The sequence below is a fragment of the Bos mutus genome, chromosome 4, assembly GCF_027580195.1.
Source record: "Bos mutus isolate GX-2022 chromosome 4, NWIPB_WYAK_1.1, whole genome shotgun sequence".
NCBI classification, from domain to species: Eukaryota; Metazoa; Chordata; class Mammalia; order Artiodactyla; family Bovidae; genus Bos; species Bos mutus.
The window spans coordinates 18022796-18038403 of NC_091620.1; the positions used below are offsets into that span (position 1 = coordinate 18022796).

The following is a 15608-nucleotide window of genomic DNA, read 5'->3' on the forward strand; positions in this document are numbered from 1 at the left end:
CCCACCTCAACATCCTGAGACCTGGCACATTCCAGTCTATGGTAGGGACACCCATTGGCCCAATGGGGAGGATGGAGGTGTCACTGCAGGCTGCAGGGCCACCCTCCCTGCTGAAACACCTAGAGCAAGGCCTGTGATGAGGGCCTTTGGGTTGCTTTGAACAAAAAATCAGTGTGCAGATAACACTGGGAATGCGAAGAGCAGAGAAATCAAGTGGGGGTGATCACTGTCCGCTCCTGAGAACCTCCAAGGTCATGTGCGGGGCATGATCTTTGTTTATACGCCTTGGGGTTTCCAGGAATGGAGTCAGTTGGCAGCCACTGCAGTTCTGCTTGACTCGGAGCCAGAAGGGTGAGGGCTGGTGACCAAAGTCTGCGCTAGCTCAGCCCATGCTCCGTGTAATGAACCTGGATGAGAATCACCCAGAACAGACAGGCCCATAGAATGCTGGGACTAAAGCCAGGCCCATCTTGACAGGGTCTCCAGGGCTGGAGCGAGGATCCCAGACTTTTAATCCCAGAACTCTGGGTTGTTCTTAGGCAGGCCCACACAGGTCTTAGGACCCGAGTTTTGGAATCATGCAGTGGTATTTCTGTGCTGAGACATAAAGAGCCAGAGCTCCGTGGAGCCCCTGGAAATGCCATCTAGCAGTTTCAGGAACACCAAAGCCTTCGGGGATTACAGGGTGTCTGAGTGGACTCTAATCCCAGTGCCACGTGGTCCAGCAGAGGCCAGGTGAGGGACGGGGTGTCACACAAGCCCAGCTGAACTTTGGCTCACCCTGCAGGCATCTGCTCCGAAAAGGGTTGGGGTGGATATTCTTAGAAACCCATACAGCCCCCACCTCAGCTCCCTGATCTGGGGATTAAGGGCTGTGATGGCAGCAAGGCTTTCCCTTTGCAGTAAAGGTCAGCCTTTCCTCCCCTGACAAAGACCCGGGAGACATCAATGAGTGATCCTCTGTGCCTGACCACTCCCAGTCTAGTACAATGGGAGCATGGGGCCACAAGGACTGTTGCCAAAGTCTGGGCTCCCTGTCCCCCAATGCCGAATAGAAACATGGAGACAGAGTTTGGAGGAAATTGAAAAGAGTAGCTTTATTATTTTTTGCCAGGCAAAAGGGATGCATAACAGGCTAGCGCCTGAAGAGCTGTGTCCCCCTCTCTTAGGAGTAGGGAAGAAGATTTATATCCTCTTGAAGGTCTTGCATTTTTTTTTTCTTCCTTTTGCAAAGTTTCAGAGTGACTACAGCTGGCATCAGGCAACTCAATAGCTGGGTCTGGTGTCCCTGAAGTTATTGGCCTGTGACCTTCTTTCTGAAATGCAGGGTGCTACAAGAGGATATATTGGGGGGAGAAGAATGCCAGGTGCAGGGTATAACCTGCACCCTGAAGATTTTTGGTTTTATGGAGTCAAAGAGTAATTAGCTTGGTGAAGGACAAGGCCAGCTATACAAGTGTCTGTTAGTGGTAACAGCTAAAGAATACCCAAGGTTGTTTAACTTTTGTAGGCCTGTTTGGCCGGTATGTGCCAAAGGCTGTTCACTCATTTCTGGTTTTGTGGCAACAGGATCATGGCATAGCCTGCAGCCTTCACCCGTGCTGATACCAGGGGTAACAGCTGTGCTCTTGGTCTGGAGCAATTGATTCAGCAAACAAGTTTTTCTCTTTTTTTCTGTCTGCTCAGCCTCCCAGAGGCCGTTCACCTTGACTGAGCTGCAGGAACTGGGCTGCCTGAGTTCAAAGTCCAGCTTCTCCAGTAATTAGTTGAGTGAAAGTTATTTAATCTTTCTGAGCTTCGGTTTTATCACCCAGTTGGAATGATACTACTAGTGCCTGCCTTGTAGAGGTTCTGAGTGAAGAGTGAAGTCGCTCAGTCATGTCCGACTCTGCGACCCCATGGACAGTAGCCTACCAGACTCTGCCGTCCATGGGATTCTCCAGGCAAGAATACTGGAGTGGGCTGCCATTTCCTTCTCCAGGGGATCTTCCCAACCCAGGGATCGAACCCCGGTCTCCTGCATTGCAGACAGATGCTTTACCGTCTGAGCCACCAGGGAAGCCCTGTAGAGGTTGTGACTGTGTGATAAATGGGTTAATAGTGCCTGCCTCCTCAATAAATGCCATCAACCAATCACCTGACTTTTACATAGTAACTCTATTTTCATGGTTCCCTTCATTCTGCCAGGATCTCAGCTTCCTTCACCTTTTCTTATTCCCATCACAGACTCTACACCGATCCACCTTGTGGAGCAGAAAGTGGCAAGCACCCTGAGAGCTTTGATGTGTGAGATAGAACCTGGGAAATACATGCCACAAAAAATACCCAGAGCTTGTTTATGCAGTTGTATTTCTGTGCTTTGCATTAAATGTTCTTAACGTAGTCTATAAATGTACTGTCCTCTTGATAAAACACTCATGCTTTGGGGGTGTGGGGATGAAGAGGGAATGGGTACTAGACTAGATCTGCTGAATCTAAAGTTCTTGGGGAAAATAAATGTTTAAGAAACAACCAGGAGATTTCTTAAAAAGCAGAATATTGATAAGAACACTAGCCCTCCTAGATATTTAAAAGTATTATGAAGTCACAACATGAGAGGCTACAGAAATGAAAACAATGGTGTTAGCACATGAATAGACAAGTCAATAGAAGAGAAGAAGAGTCTAAAAATAAACTCAAATGGATAAACATGCAAAGCAAATCTGTGAGGGGAAGATGAGTAAAGGCAATGAGGAGTGTGGGGACTCTCTCCCTCCTGGACACAAAATTACTACCGGCTGCATCAGAGATTTAACAAATGTAAATGAAACTATAAATGTACCAGAAGAAGACGTAGGGGGATTTAAAAAATCACCTCCTAATGGGAAAGGTCTAAGTAAGAGGGGAAACAAAGAAATCCAGCAGTGATGAAGATAAAATGGATGAACTTTAATTAAAATTTGGATTTTCTGCAAAGCAAAAAGAACAACCTGGAGAAAAAAGATGAATGGCAGACAAGGGAAATGATTTGCAACCCATGACATATACAGAAGAACTGTACAAAAAAGATCATGATGACTTGGATAACCACAATGGTGTGATCACTCACCTAGAGTCAGACATCCAGGAGTACGAAGTCAAGTGGGCCTTAGGAAGCATCGCTATGAACAAAGCTGGTGGAGGGGATGGAATTCCAGCTAAGCTATTTCAAATCCTAGAAGTTGATGCTGTTAAAGTGCTGCACTCAATATGCCAGCAAATTTGGAAACCTCAGCAGTGGCCATAGGACTGGAAAGGTCAGTTTTCAGTCCAATCCAAAAGAAGGGCAATGTCAAAGAATGTTCAAACTACCACATAATTGCACTCATTTCACATGCTAGCAAAGCAATGCTCAAAATCCTTCAAGCTAGGCTTCAACAGTATGTGAACCAAGAACTTCCAGATGTTGAAGCTGGATTTAGAAAAGGCAGAGGAACCAGAGATCAAATTGCCAACATCCAATGGATCATAGAAAAAGCAAGAGAATTCCAGAAAAACATCTACTTCTGCTTCACTGACTATGCTAAAGCCTTTGACTGTGCAGATCACAACAAACTGTGGAAAACTCTTAAAGAGATGGGAATACCAGACCACCTTACTTGCCTCCTGTGAAACCTGTATGCAGGTCAAGAAGCAACAGTTAGAACTGACAAGGGAAAAATGGATTGGTTCCAAATTGGGAAAGGAGTATGTCAAGGCTGTATATTGTCACCCTTTAACTTCTATGCAGAGTACATCATGTGAAATGCCAGGCTGGATGAAGCACAAGCTGAAATCAAGGTTGCTGGGAGAAATAGCTATAACCTCAAATATGAAGATGACACCACTTGCAGAAAGTGAAGAGGAACTAAAGAGCCTCTTGAAGAAGGTGAAAGAGGAGAGTGAAAAAGCTGGCTTAAAACTCAACATTCAAAAAATGAAGATTATCACTTCATGGCAAATGGATGGGGAAACACTGGAAACAGTGACACATTTTCTTTTCTTAGGCTCCAAAATCACTGCAGATGGTGACTGCAGCCATGAAATTAAAAGACACTTGCTCCTTGGAAGAAAAGCTATGACAAGCAATGTACTGAAATGCATATTCAAATTACTTTGCCAACAAAGATCCATATAGTCAAAGCTATGGTTTTTCCAGTAGTACAGATGTGATAGTTGGACCATAAAGAAGGCTGAGTGCCAAAGAATTGATACTTTTGGACTGTGGTGTTGGAGAAGATTCTTGAGAGTCCCTTGAACTGCAAGGAGGTCAAACCAGTCAATCCTAAAGGAAATCAACCCCGAATATTCATCGGAAGGACTGATGCTGAAGCTGAAGCTCCAATACTTTGGCCACCTAATGGGAAGAGCTGGCTCACTGGAAAAGACCCTGATGCTGGGAAAGATTGAAGGCAGAAGGAGAAGGGGCCAACAGAGGGATGAGATGGTTGGATGGCATCACTGACTCGATGGACATGAATTTGAGCAAGCTCCAGGACTTGATGATGGACAGGGAAGCCTGCTATGCTGCAGTCCATGAAGTTGCAAAGAGTCAGACACGACTGAGTGACTGAACAACAGACGTATACAGAGGTCATCAATAAGACACAGCAGGTTAATGGCAAAGGAGACAAGCAGGCAATTCACAAAAGAAGTGGTAGAAGTGACTTTCCAGCATGAAAAGATGCTTCCCATCATTTATAAGCAAGGAAAGCAAATGGAAACAACAATGTAACCCCATCATTACCTGTTATGTTAACAGAGGTCAAAACTGCTGACAAACTATAACAGACATGTCTCCTAATAGTCACAGTCAGTGTTGCCTGCAGCTCCCCTTGCTCTGAATACTTCCATGCACACTAGCTGACTTCCAGCTGTCAGCACTGTCTTCCTGCCCTGTGTTGCAGGCTGGAAGTGCTGTCAGGAAGATATTGCCATCAGCACACTCTTTGATTGATAGGGCTTGCATGTACATGCTCCTGCGGTTTCTCCAGCTCTGGTGGCCCCCTGAGCGGATGGTTTGTGCTTCTGTCTCCATCATGAGGTGTGTTCCCTGGGCAGCCTACCAACACCATAGAAGAAACATGGAAAACAGACCAACCACAAAATGACCTGGAGCCCAGTGTTGCCAAACCTCGGCAGAAGCAGAGTCACATGAGTGAAATATAAATGCTTATTGTTCTGAGTCAGGGTTTTCAGGCGTTTGATATGCAGCATCGTGGCGGCATAGCTGACTGATCAGCGTAATGACAGGTCTAGCACAGGGTGACATACATGTTGTGTTTCTACTCGATTGTTGATGATGCTCGCATTACTCCAGGTTCTCCTGTTACAATGAGCATCCCTCCATAGGTCCTTGTGCACGGGTGCTGGAGCTTCTCTAGGCTGTATGTCTCCATGTAAAGAGCAGAGTTGTGGGTGGTGTTTACTTTCAGTGTCACAAGATATTACCAAATTGTCCTCCAAAGCAATTATTTACACTCTGACAAAACTTACAGGAACTCCTGGACTTCATTTGTTACTCAGCCTTTTTTATTTTTTCAACCAGATAATGTGTGTAAAATGGTATCTTGTTTTAACTTACATTTCACTAATAATACCTGATGAGCCTGACTCCCTTCATCTGTTTGTTGGCCATTTGGATTTCCACTTCTCTAATTTGTTCATATTGTTTGCTTGATTTTCTATTAGACTTTTTGGGTCTTTTTCTTACTGATTTATAGAATTTCTTTATGTATTTTAGCAACAAGTTCCCCTAATCCCATACAGCTAGTGCCAGGAAGAGAGATGCAAGAAGACAGTGTGTGTTGGCGGGGGGTGGGGGTGGGGGGGTGGAGTTCAGTTCAGTTCAGTCGCTCAGTCTTGTCGACTCTTTGTGACCCCTGGGCTGCAGGATGCCAGGCTTCATCACCATCTCCCGGAGCTGCTCAAACTCATGTCCATTGAGTCGGTGGTGCCATCCAACCATCTCATCCTCTGTCTTCCCCTTTTCCTCCTGCTTTCAATCTTTCCCAGCATCAGGGTCTTTTTTAATGAGTCAGCTCTTCACATCAGGTGGCCAAAGTATTGGAGCTTCAGCTTCAGCATCAGTCCTTCCAGTGAATATTCAGGACTGATTTCCTTCAGGATTGACTGGTTTGATTTCCTTGGAGTCCAAGCAACTCTCAACCAGTATATTGCTGGTAACCGAAGTCCTTTTCTTTCTTTTTCCCCCCTTTTCTTTTAAATTAGCACCTTTCTTCATTTATCTAGTTATCCTTACATTCAACTGACCAGTTCTTCACTTGATTCCCTTGCTCACCACAGACAGTTCCTGCTGTGCTCTGTCTCTCCTGTGTCTGGCATCAAGTAGAACACAAATATGTCTTGAGTAAATGGATGATTCTATGAGAGCCATTGCTCTTATTTCTGTAAGCTTTGTGAGGATAGCATGGGGGTCCAAGAGCCCATGCCACTACAGGGAAGATGGGTTAGGAGCAGTGGTGTGCTTGAGCCTACTTGCACCAGAGAGGCACTTCAGCATGTCTTCCCAACACCATGATCAGCGATCTTATGTTTGTGGCTTGACATTGGATTTGGTGAGATTATTTATACTGTGAAGTTGGAAAACACTGCAAATCAATGCTTCCCCTCCCCTCAAGAGCTGGTTGTTAAACACTTACCAACACAGCACTGACTTAGGGCAATTAAAACGTGTAGAAACAAGCCAATGTAGAACAAGACCAGTGGTAAGTGAAATAAAAAGCCATAGTTGGAGGAACATATCACTCTAGAGTTGTGGTGTTCAGAGACAGGGTTTTAAGTTACCCCAGATTTGAGAAGACTTGGTATCCTGAGGCCCTGGATTAGGGAAAGGAGCTGAACCTTCAATGTCAGCTCCAGCTAGCAAAAGTGAAGGACAGCAGGGGGCACCTGGATTTGAACCAGGGACCTCTTGATCTGCAGTCAAATGCTCTACCCCTGAGCTATACCCCCTGATGTAAGTGGAGGCCTTAGTACTACCTTTTACCTGTGTAGCCATGCCCAACATCCCTATAAATTTTTGCCACAAGGTGTTCACCAGGCTGGGCCTGCTCAAAGCTGCCAAACCAGCCTCACTATAATTTTACTCCCTTGATGCAAAACAAGCACCAGGTTCCCCCTCCCTGTAACCACCTCCCTGCTCTTTCTGGAAAAGCACTGACATTGGTGTTTATAGAAGGAGGGGCCTTCAGGGTCACTGGTCTATGCCCTTCACAGTGGGCATCTGAACACAGAGATTCAGGATTACTGGTCTGCCCAAGCACACACAACTCCTCACAGATAAACTCAGGACCTGAATCCACTTCTCCTGACTTTGGGTTCAGGACCTTATAACTAAGCCAGTGAGTCTCTTATCTTCCTCTTTTCCCTATCCTCTATCAGTCAAAAAATGTAAAGGCTACAGAAGAGGAGTGTTTTAATAGATTAATGAGGAGTTGGGACCGTCAGGGGAACTAGAGCGTGGGCTTAGCAGAGCACAAGGAAAAGCTAATGGGGACACCAGAATTTGACCTTGGGCATGCTGCACCCTTCGGGCCAGTCCTCAGATTTCCTGTGTTCAGGAAGCATCTTGGGAGCTTGTCAAACATGCAGATGTGATGTGGGGTTAGGAACAAGCTTCTTATTGAGGGTCTGGGGGATCCCACTTTGAGAAACACCTGTCACGGATCTATATCAGGTCCCTTGTGCGCCACCTGCAGGAAGACTTAGGTACTGAACCCCCAGGAAGGGATGGGTTAGGAATTCTAGCTCCTGCCACAGGGTCAGGCTGAGCTGGTGGGCAGAGGCAGGATGAAAACCAAGGACCACAATGAGATTGCTCATCCTCTGAACTCTGTTCTTGACCCGTGGTTCTTAATTGTAGGGTGTGTCAAAATCACTTGGAGGACTTGTTAAAACAGGGATGTCTGGGCTTCCCCCTGAAAGTTTCTGATTAACAAATTCTCAGGTAAATTCTCTGATCCTGGGGGTCTGGGGCCATGCTTTAAGAACCGCTGCTCTAGATCCACAAATCTGTGACCAGGCCCTTTCACACTCGCAGCCACACCCAGGGTACCTGTTCATCCTTGCCTCATCTGTGTGTTTACTGAGCACTGGGTGCCTCCTCCACTCCATCAAAGATCCATATCCTTACACCCCCCCCACCCCTTTCTTCCCATTGCCTGCTTGGAGCCCCTGTGAGGGTCTTCTTTGTCATGAATTAGCTCTTTTCCTAGTTTACCATTCAGGAAACTAAATCTAAAGAAACTTCTGCAAATATGGGGAAAACTCATTCAAGGGAGTCAAGGAGATCCAGCTCTTCTGTCCAGAGCAGCCCGATTGAAGCTGAAGATCTCAGTCTGCCTCAGAAAAATTCAGCCCAGGGAGTTGTATTATTACATGTATATTGCAGATGAGGAAACAGAGATTGGGAGAGTATCTTTGGCCCCACAAAGGAAGTCGCTCAGGAGAGAAGGCAGTTCCAGATATCCCAGGGGTGTCATCCTTCAGCTTTGCATTTCCTTGTTTCTCTCTGGGTTCATCTCCCTTCTTTCTCCTTAATTCATTGAGGTTCTGACCCAGGTAATGCTCTTAGGTTTGGCACATCTGTAATGTCTTTCTTTTGTCCTCTTGCTTGAATGTCACTTTACCAGGGTTCAGAATTCTAGATTGTGTCTACAGCCATAGCACCCTGAACGCACCCAATCTTGTCAGAATTCTAGGTTGGAAGTTATTTTTCTTTATACCTAAAAAATGTATTTTATAAAACTATAAATTATCAGTAAAGACAACTTTATTATTCAATTGCTCTTCTCACCAAAGTATCAAATGTAAAAAAAATTTTGAAATGCATGCATGGTTCATGGGTCTGGCTACACAGCTAATTAATTTTACTTATTTGTGCCTATATTTTCACTTACACAATTTTTAAAAATAACATTTTCCTAATTATGATAAATAATAATAAAGTGCTGTACTCAGTATGTCAGCAAAGCTAGAAAACTCAGCAGTGGCCACAAGACTAGAAAAAGTCAGTTTTCATTCTAATCCCAAAGAAAGGCAATGCTGAATAATGCTCAAATGACCATACAATTGTGCTCATTTCACATGAAAGCAAGGTAATGCTCAAAATCCTTCAAGCTAGGTTTCAGCAGTACATGAACTGAGAAATTCCAGATGTTGAAGCTGGATTTAGAAAAGGCAGAGGAACCAGAGATCAAATTGCCAACATCCATTGGATCATAGAAAAAGCAAGAGAATTCCAGAAGAACATCTACTTCTGCTTCATTGACTAGTCTAAAGCCTTTGTGCGGATCACAACAAACTGTGGAAAATTCTTAAAGAGATGTGAATACCAGACCAACTTACCTGTCTCCTGAGAAACCTGTATGCAGGTCAAGAAGCAACAGTTAGAGTGAAAAAACTGGGTTAAAACTCAACATTCAAAAAAACTAAGATTTTGGCATCCAGTCCCATCACTTCATGATACATAGATGGGGAAAAAGTGGAAACAGTGACAGACTTTATCTCCTTGGGCTCCAAAATCACTGTAGAATAGTGTCTGTAGTAACAACATTAAAAGACACTTGGTCTTTGGAAGGAAAGTTGTGACAAACCTAGATGGCATATTAAAAAGCAGAACATCACTTTGCCAACAAAGGTCTGTATAGTTGAAGCTATGGTTTCTTCAGTAGTCATGTCTGGATGTGAGAGTCGGACCGTACAGAAGGCTGAGTGCCAAAGAATTAATGGTTTTGAATTGTGATTGCTGGAGAAGACTCTTGAGAGTCCCTTGGACTACAAGGAGATTAAACCAGTGAACCCTAAAGGAAATCAACCCTGAATATTCATCGAAAGGACTGATGCTGAAGCTGAAGATCCAATACTTTGGCCACCTGATCCAAAGAGCTGACTCACTAGAAAAGACCTTGATGCTTAGAAAGATTGAGGACAGGAGAAGAAGGGGATGACAGAGGGTGAGATGGTTGGATGGCATCACTGACTCACTAGACATGAGTTTGAGCAAACTCGGGGAGATGGTGAAGGACAGGGAAGCCTGGTGTGCTGCAATCTGTGCGGTCACAAAGAGTCAGACACAGCTTAGCGACTGAACAACAACTATAATAAAGAGGCAATAAGAAGGTATAAATCCACAGGACAAACAGTATATGGATGAGATAATTAGTTTGACCTGGAAGAAAAAACCAAAACAGCTAACGTAGTCTGTAGAGAAATCATCCAAGAAGTAAGCACTTCTGTGGGAGGCGCAGGGGAGGTTGGAGACCAGAGGGCGTTACTGAGGGATGCAGTTCTACAGGTTCCCACTGGCTCTCGGAGAATGGATGGTAATTGCCGTCAACTGCATACCTGGGTGTTATGACATCGTGAATTGGTGCTAGTTCAGAACCTAGAATGGCCTGGGGGTATAGCTCAGGGGTAGAGCATTTGACTGCAGATCAAGAGGTCCCCGGTTCAAATCCGGGTGCCCCCTGCTGATTTTCTTTCCATCTGGAGACCACACATGTGGTCACTGTAGATTAGATCTGAGTACCACCAACCCTCACCTCAACCCCAACCCTGCTTGTTGGGAGGCTTTTAAAAGTAGGCTACTTTCCTCTAGGGGGGCTTAGCAAACAGAACATGGAAGGAGTAAGGAGAGGAGAGGAAAGGTAGGAAAGGTCATCTTCTGACTCAGGAAATGGTTGGAAGTTTTCCTCATCCAGCGTTAGAGGCTTTGTCTTGACCCTAAGAGCTGTGTGTGTTTGATCAGCTCTCCCAATTACTATTACTATTTCTGCTTTCAAGTGAGTTAAGAAGGTCCAAGGAGCTACCTGAATTAGCAGCTGTGCCCCACAGACTCCGGGGAAGAATCTGGATATTTTTATTTGAAAAACAGCACATTGTCTGCTCTTCCTACCCAACCAGGACTATCTGATCAGACACATTTGGGGGAAGATGATACTGGATGATTCTCAAGGGCATTTTGTCTGAACACGGGCTTTCCAGATGGTGCAAGTGATAAAGAACCTGCCTGCCAATGCAGGATACTAAGAGACGAAGGTTCAATCCCTGGGACGGAAAGATCCCCTGGAGGAGGGCATGGCAGCCCACTCCAGTATTCTTGCTTGGAGAATCCCATGGACAGAGGAGCCTGGCAGGCTACAGTCCATAGGGTCGAAAAGAGTCAGACACAACTGAAGCGACTTAGCACGCACATATGATTATCAAAGCCAGTGCCCTCGACAGGGCCAGGAGCAAGGAGGGAGAGGGCAGACCTGGTGGGAAAGTCGTGCTTCTGCCAGGGGGCAGACCCCCAGGTTCTGGAAGCCACAAACATCTGGGTGACTGGCTGTGCTATGGGTGGAAAGGTGCTTTTTAGATAATAATGGCTCACAGATCATTTAAACACATATCACGAGGTCTCTGATTCATAATCCAAGTAACGCTACTGCTGTCACTTTAAAAAATTAATAGACTTTATTTTTTTAGAGCACTTTTAGGTTTACAGAAAATCTGAGCAGAAAGTTTAGAGAGCTCCCCTCCATCCCCTCACCTCAGCTGCCCCCTCCCAGGTGCCCCATTATTAAATTTTATATTAGTGTTGTTGTTGTTGTCCAGTCATCCACTCATGCCTGACTCTTTGCAATCCCATGGACTGCAGCACACCAGGCTTCCCTGTCCATCATCATCTCCCGGAGCTTGCTCAAACTCATGTCCATTGAGTCGGTGATGCCATCCAACCATCTCATTCTCTGTGGTCCCCTTCTTCTCCTGCCTTCAGTCTTTCCCAGCATCAGGGTCCTTTCCAATGAGTCAGTTCTTCACATCAGGTGGCCAAAGTATTGGAGCTTCAGCATCAGTCCTTCCAATGAGTATTCAGGACTGATTTCCTTCAGGATTGGTTTGATTTCCTTGCAGTCCAAGGGACTCTCAAGAGTGTTCTCCAACACCACAGTTCAAAAGCATCAATTCTTCGGTGCTCAGCCTTCTTTATGATCCAACTCTCACATCTGTACATGACTACTGGAAAAGCACAGCTTTGACTAGATGGACCTTTGTTGGTGAAGTAATGTCTCTTCTTTTTAATGTGCTGTCTAGGTTTGTCATAGCTTTTCTTCCAAGGAGCAAGAGTCTTTTAATTTCATGGCTGCAGTTACCATCTGCAGTGATGTTGGAACCAAAGAAAAGAAAGTCTGTCACTGTTTCCAGTGTTTCCCCATCCATTTGCCATGTAGTGATAATCTTCGTTTTTTTGAATGTTGAGTTTTAAGCCAGCTTTTTCACTCTCCTCTTTCACCCTCATCAAGAGGCTCTTTAGTTCCTCTTTGCTTTCTGCCATAAGGGTGGTGTCATTTGCATATTTGAGGTTATTGATATTTCTCCTGGCAATCTTGATTCTAGCTTGTGCTTCATCCAGTCTGGCATTTCACCTGATATACTCCACATATAAGTTAAATAAGCATGGTGACAATATATAGCCTTGACTTACTCCTTTCCCAGTTTGAAACCAGTTGGTTGTCCCTGTCCAGTTCTAAGTGTTGCTTCTTGACCTGCATACAGATTTCTCAGGAGGCAGGTAAGGTGGTCTGGTATTCCCATCTCTTGAAGACTTTTCCAGTTTGTTGTGATCCACATGGTCAAAGGCTTTGGTGTAGTCAGTAAAGCACAAGTAGATGTTTTTCTGGAACTCTCTTGCTTTTTCTATGATCCACTGGATGTTGGCAATTTGATCTCTGGGTTCCTCTGTGAGGGGGTGATGGTGGTGAGATCAGACAGTGCCGTCTGTACTACTGGTCTTCGAAACATTGTTAAGAAAATTTGGAGAAAATATCTGCAGTGCATATGTCCAGAATATATAATGAACTGAGCCAAATATAAATATATAAAGAATTCAACAGTAAGACAAACCCAATGTTTTAAAGTAGGCAAAGAATTTGTAACCACACTTCACAAAAGAAGACATACAAATGGCAAAAAAGCACCTGAAAATGTAATCACCATTATTATTCACCTGGAAATGCAAATGACTAAAATGAAAAGGGCTGACAATAAAGTGCTGATGAGGATTGGAGGCAATTTGAACATTGTTCCTAGGAATATAAAATGGCACAAACACTTTGGAGAATAGTTTGGCAGTTTCTTACAGAGTTAAGCATTATTTACCATAGACCCCACCATGGTCACTCCTATCTTACCAAAGATAAATGAAAACTTCTGCCCTCACAAAGACAGGTCTGTTCATGGCAGTTATCTCACACGCTAGTAAAGTAATGCTCAAAATTCTCCAAGCCAGGCTTCAGCAATACATGAACAGCGAATTTCCAGTTGTTCAAGCTGGTTTTAGAAAAGGCAGAGGAACCAGAGACCAAATTGCCAACATCCGCTGGATCATGGAAAAAGCAAGAGAGTTCCGGAAAAACATCTATTTCTGCTTTATTGACTATGCCAAAGCCTTTGACTGTGTGGATCACAATAAGCTGTGGAAAATTCTTCAAGAGATGGGAATACCAGACCACCTGATCTGCCTCTTGAGAAATTTGTATGCAGGTCAGGAAGCAACATTTAGAACTGGACATGGAACAACAGACTGGTTCCAAATAGGAAAAGGAGTCCATCAAGGCTGTATATTGTCACCCTGCTTATTTAACTTCTATGCAGAGTACATCAGGAGAAACGCTGGGCTGGAAGAAGCACAAGCTGGAATCAAGATTGCCGGGAGAAATATCAATAACCTCAGATATGCAGATGATACCACCCTTATGGCAGAAAGTGAAGAGGAACTAAAAAGCCTCTTGATGAAGGTGAAAGAGGAGAGTGAAAAAGTTGGCTTAAAACTCAACATTCAGAAAACGAAGATCATGGCATCCGGTCCCATCACTTCATGGGAAATAGATGGGGAAACAGTGTCAGACTTTATATTTTTGGGCTCCAAAATCACTGCAGATGGTGACTGCAGCCATGAAATTAAAAGACGCTTACTCCTTGGAAGAAAAGTTATGACCAACCTAGATAACATATTGAAAAGCAGAGACATTACTTTGCCAACAAAGGTCAGTCTAGTCAAGGCTATGGTTTTTTCAGTGGTCATGTATGGTTGTGAGAGTTGGACTGTGAAGAAAGCTGACTGCTGAAGAATTGATGCTTTTGAACTGTGGTGTTGGAGAAGACTCTTGAGAGTCCCTTGGACTGCAAGGAGATCCAACCAGTCCACTCTGAAGGAGATCAGCCCTGGGATTTCTTTGGAAGGAATGATGCTAAAGCTGAAACTCCAGTACTTTGGCCACCTCATGCGAAGAGTTGACTCATTGGAAAAGACTCTGATGCTGGGAGGGATTTGGGGCAGGAGGAGAAGGGGACGACAGAGGATGAGATGGCTGGATGGCATCACTGACTCAATGGACATGAGTCTGAGTGAACTCTGGGAGTTGGTGATGGACAGGGAGGCCTGGTGTGCTGCGATTCATGGGGTCGCGAAGAGTTGGACACGACTGAGCAACTGAACTGAACTGAAAATTGAAAAGAATCCAAGTTGTCAACAGGGTAAATGGGTAAACAAATTATGCTACATTCATATAAAGGAATTCTACACAGCAATAAAAATGAATGAGTTCCTGATTCATACATCAGCATGGCTGAATCCCGGAAACATTGCATTAAGCCAAAGAGGCTATACATAAAAACTGCATAGTGTGTAGTGCCATCTTTATGAAGTATTAGGGAATGTAAACCTAGTCTTTCATGACAGATGGCATATTAGCTGTTACCTGGGGCACAGGGTGGAAAGTTCATTGGGAAAAGGTTAAGTGGTTTATTACTTTATTATTACTGGATGTGTGTGTGGATAGACATATCCTATACGTCGATTGTGAAGGTGGTACTGCAAGTAAACAAATTTGTCAAAATCCATTGCAATGCACACTTAAAATTGGGACATTGATTGGATCTAAATCATGCCTTAAAAAACCAGAAATGTATTCCTGCAGGGAGAGACTATTAGAATAGAATAGAAATGCATTAGAATATGGAACCTAGAATAGATTCCTACGCATATGGGAGTGAAAGAAGGCTGGGGGCGAGCAGAAGTAATCAGCGAGGAATACACACTGCAGGAGGATCAGCTCTAAATGAAAAAAAGGTCAGATGAACCCCCCCGTCTCAAATCATGCACAAAGGTCAAGTTCAGGTGGGTTAAAGGCCCCGGGGTGGAAGGGACCTTGGGGATCGGCCAGTGGACAAGGAAGACTTGGTCGACATCGGCCCGAAGCTCATGCTAGCGCTTCTTCCAAGACCATAGAGCTAAACTAGCACGATTATAAACAAGCAAACAAGTCTCTCCCCGCCCCCTCCAAACTAGCACCCTTAAACTAGAACCAAGTCTATCTGGGCAGAGCAGTGAGCGACTTCCGGCGGAGGAGCCGGCGGGACCCCACCGTTTCCGGTCGGGGCCCGCCGCGCCTGCGCACTCCCTGCTGACTGCTGGTAGGAGGAACTTAGGCGCCTCGGGACGCGGGTGGGCGCAGAGGATCCCTTGGGCTGTCGCTTCCGGAAGTCCGCCCCGGAACCTGGACTCCTCCCCCTTGGCTGTGCTGGGCCCTGGGCGCCTCCTGGTA

At 44.9% G+C, this 15608-nt stretch overlaps 1 protein-coding gene and 2 non-coding genes across 5 annotated transcripts in view; 2 read left to right on the forward strand and 1 right to left on the reverse strand.

Annotated features, from left to right (window-relative positions):
* The window catches only part of LRRC61 (leucine rich repeat containing 61), a 35095-nt gene that overhangs the window by 6912 nt on the left and 12575 nt on the right, over positions 1-15608 (forward strand). Inside the window, exon 1 of one of the 3 annotated variants that reach the window (XM_070369118.1) lies at positions 15453-15605. The exons of 1 other annotated variant lie outside the window; for it this stretch is intronic. The gene's annotated coding sequence lies outside the window, so the exon portion shown is untranslated. Of the gene's footprint in view, positions 1-15452; positions 15606-15608 lie in introns of those variants that run through there. One more of the 3 variants, XM_070369120.1, reaches the window with a different exon arrangement.
* On the reverse strand, positions 6901-6972 carry TRNAC-GCA (transfer RNA cysteine (anticodon GCA)). Its single transcript has one exon. It is a non-coding gene; the product is annotated as a tRNA-Cys (tRNA).
* Positions 10418-10489, forward strand: TRNAC-GCA (transfer RNA cysteine (anticodon GCA)). The gene has a single exon. It is a non-coding gene; the product is annotated as a tRNA-Cys (tRNA).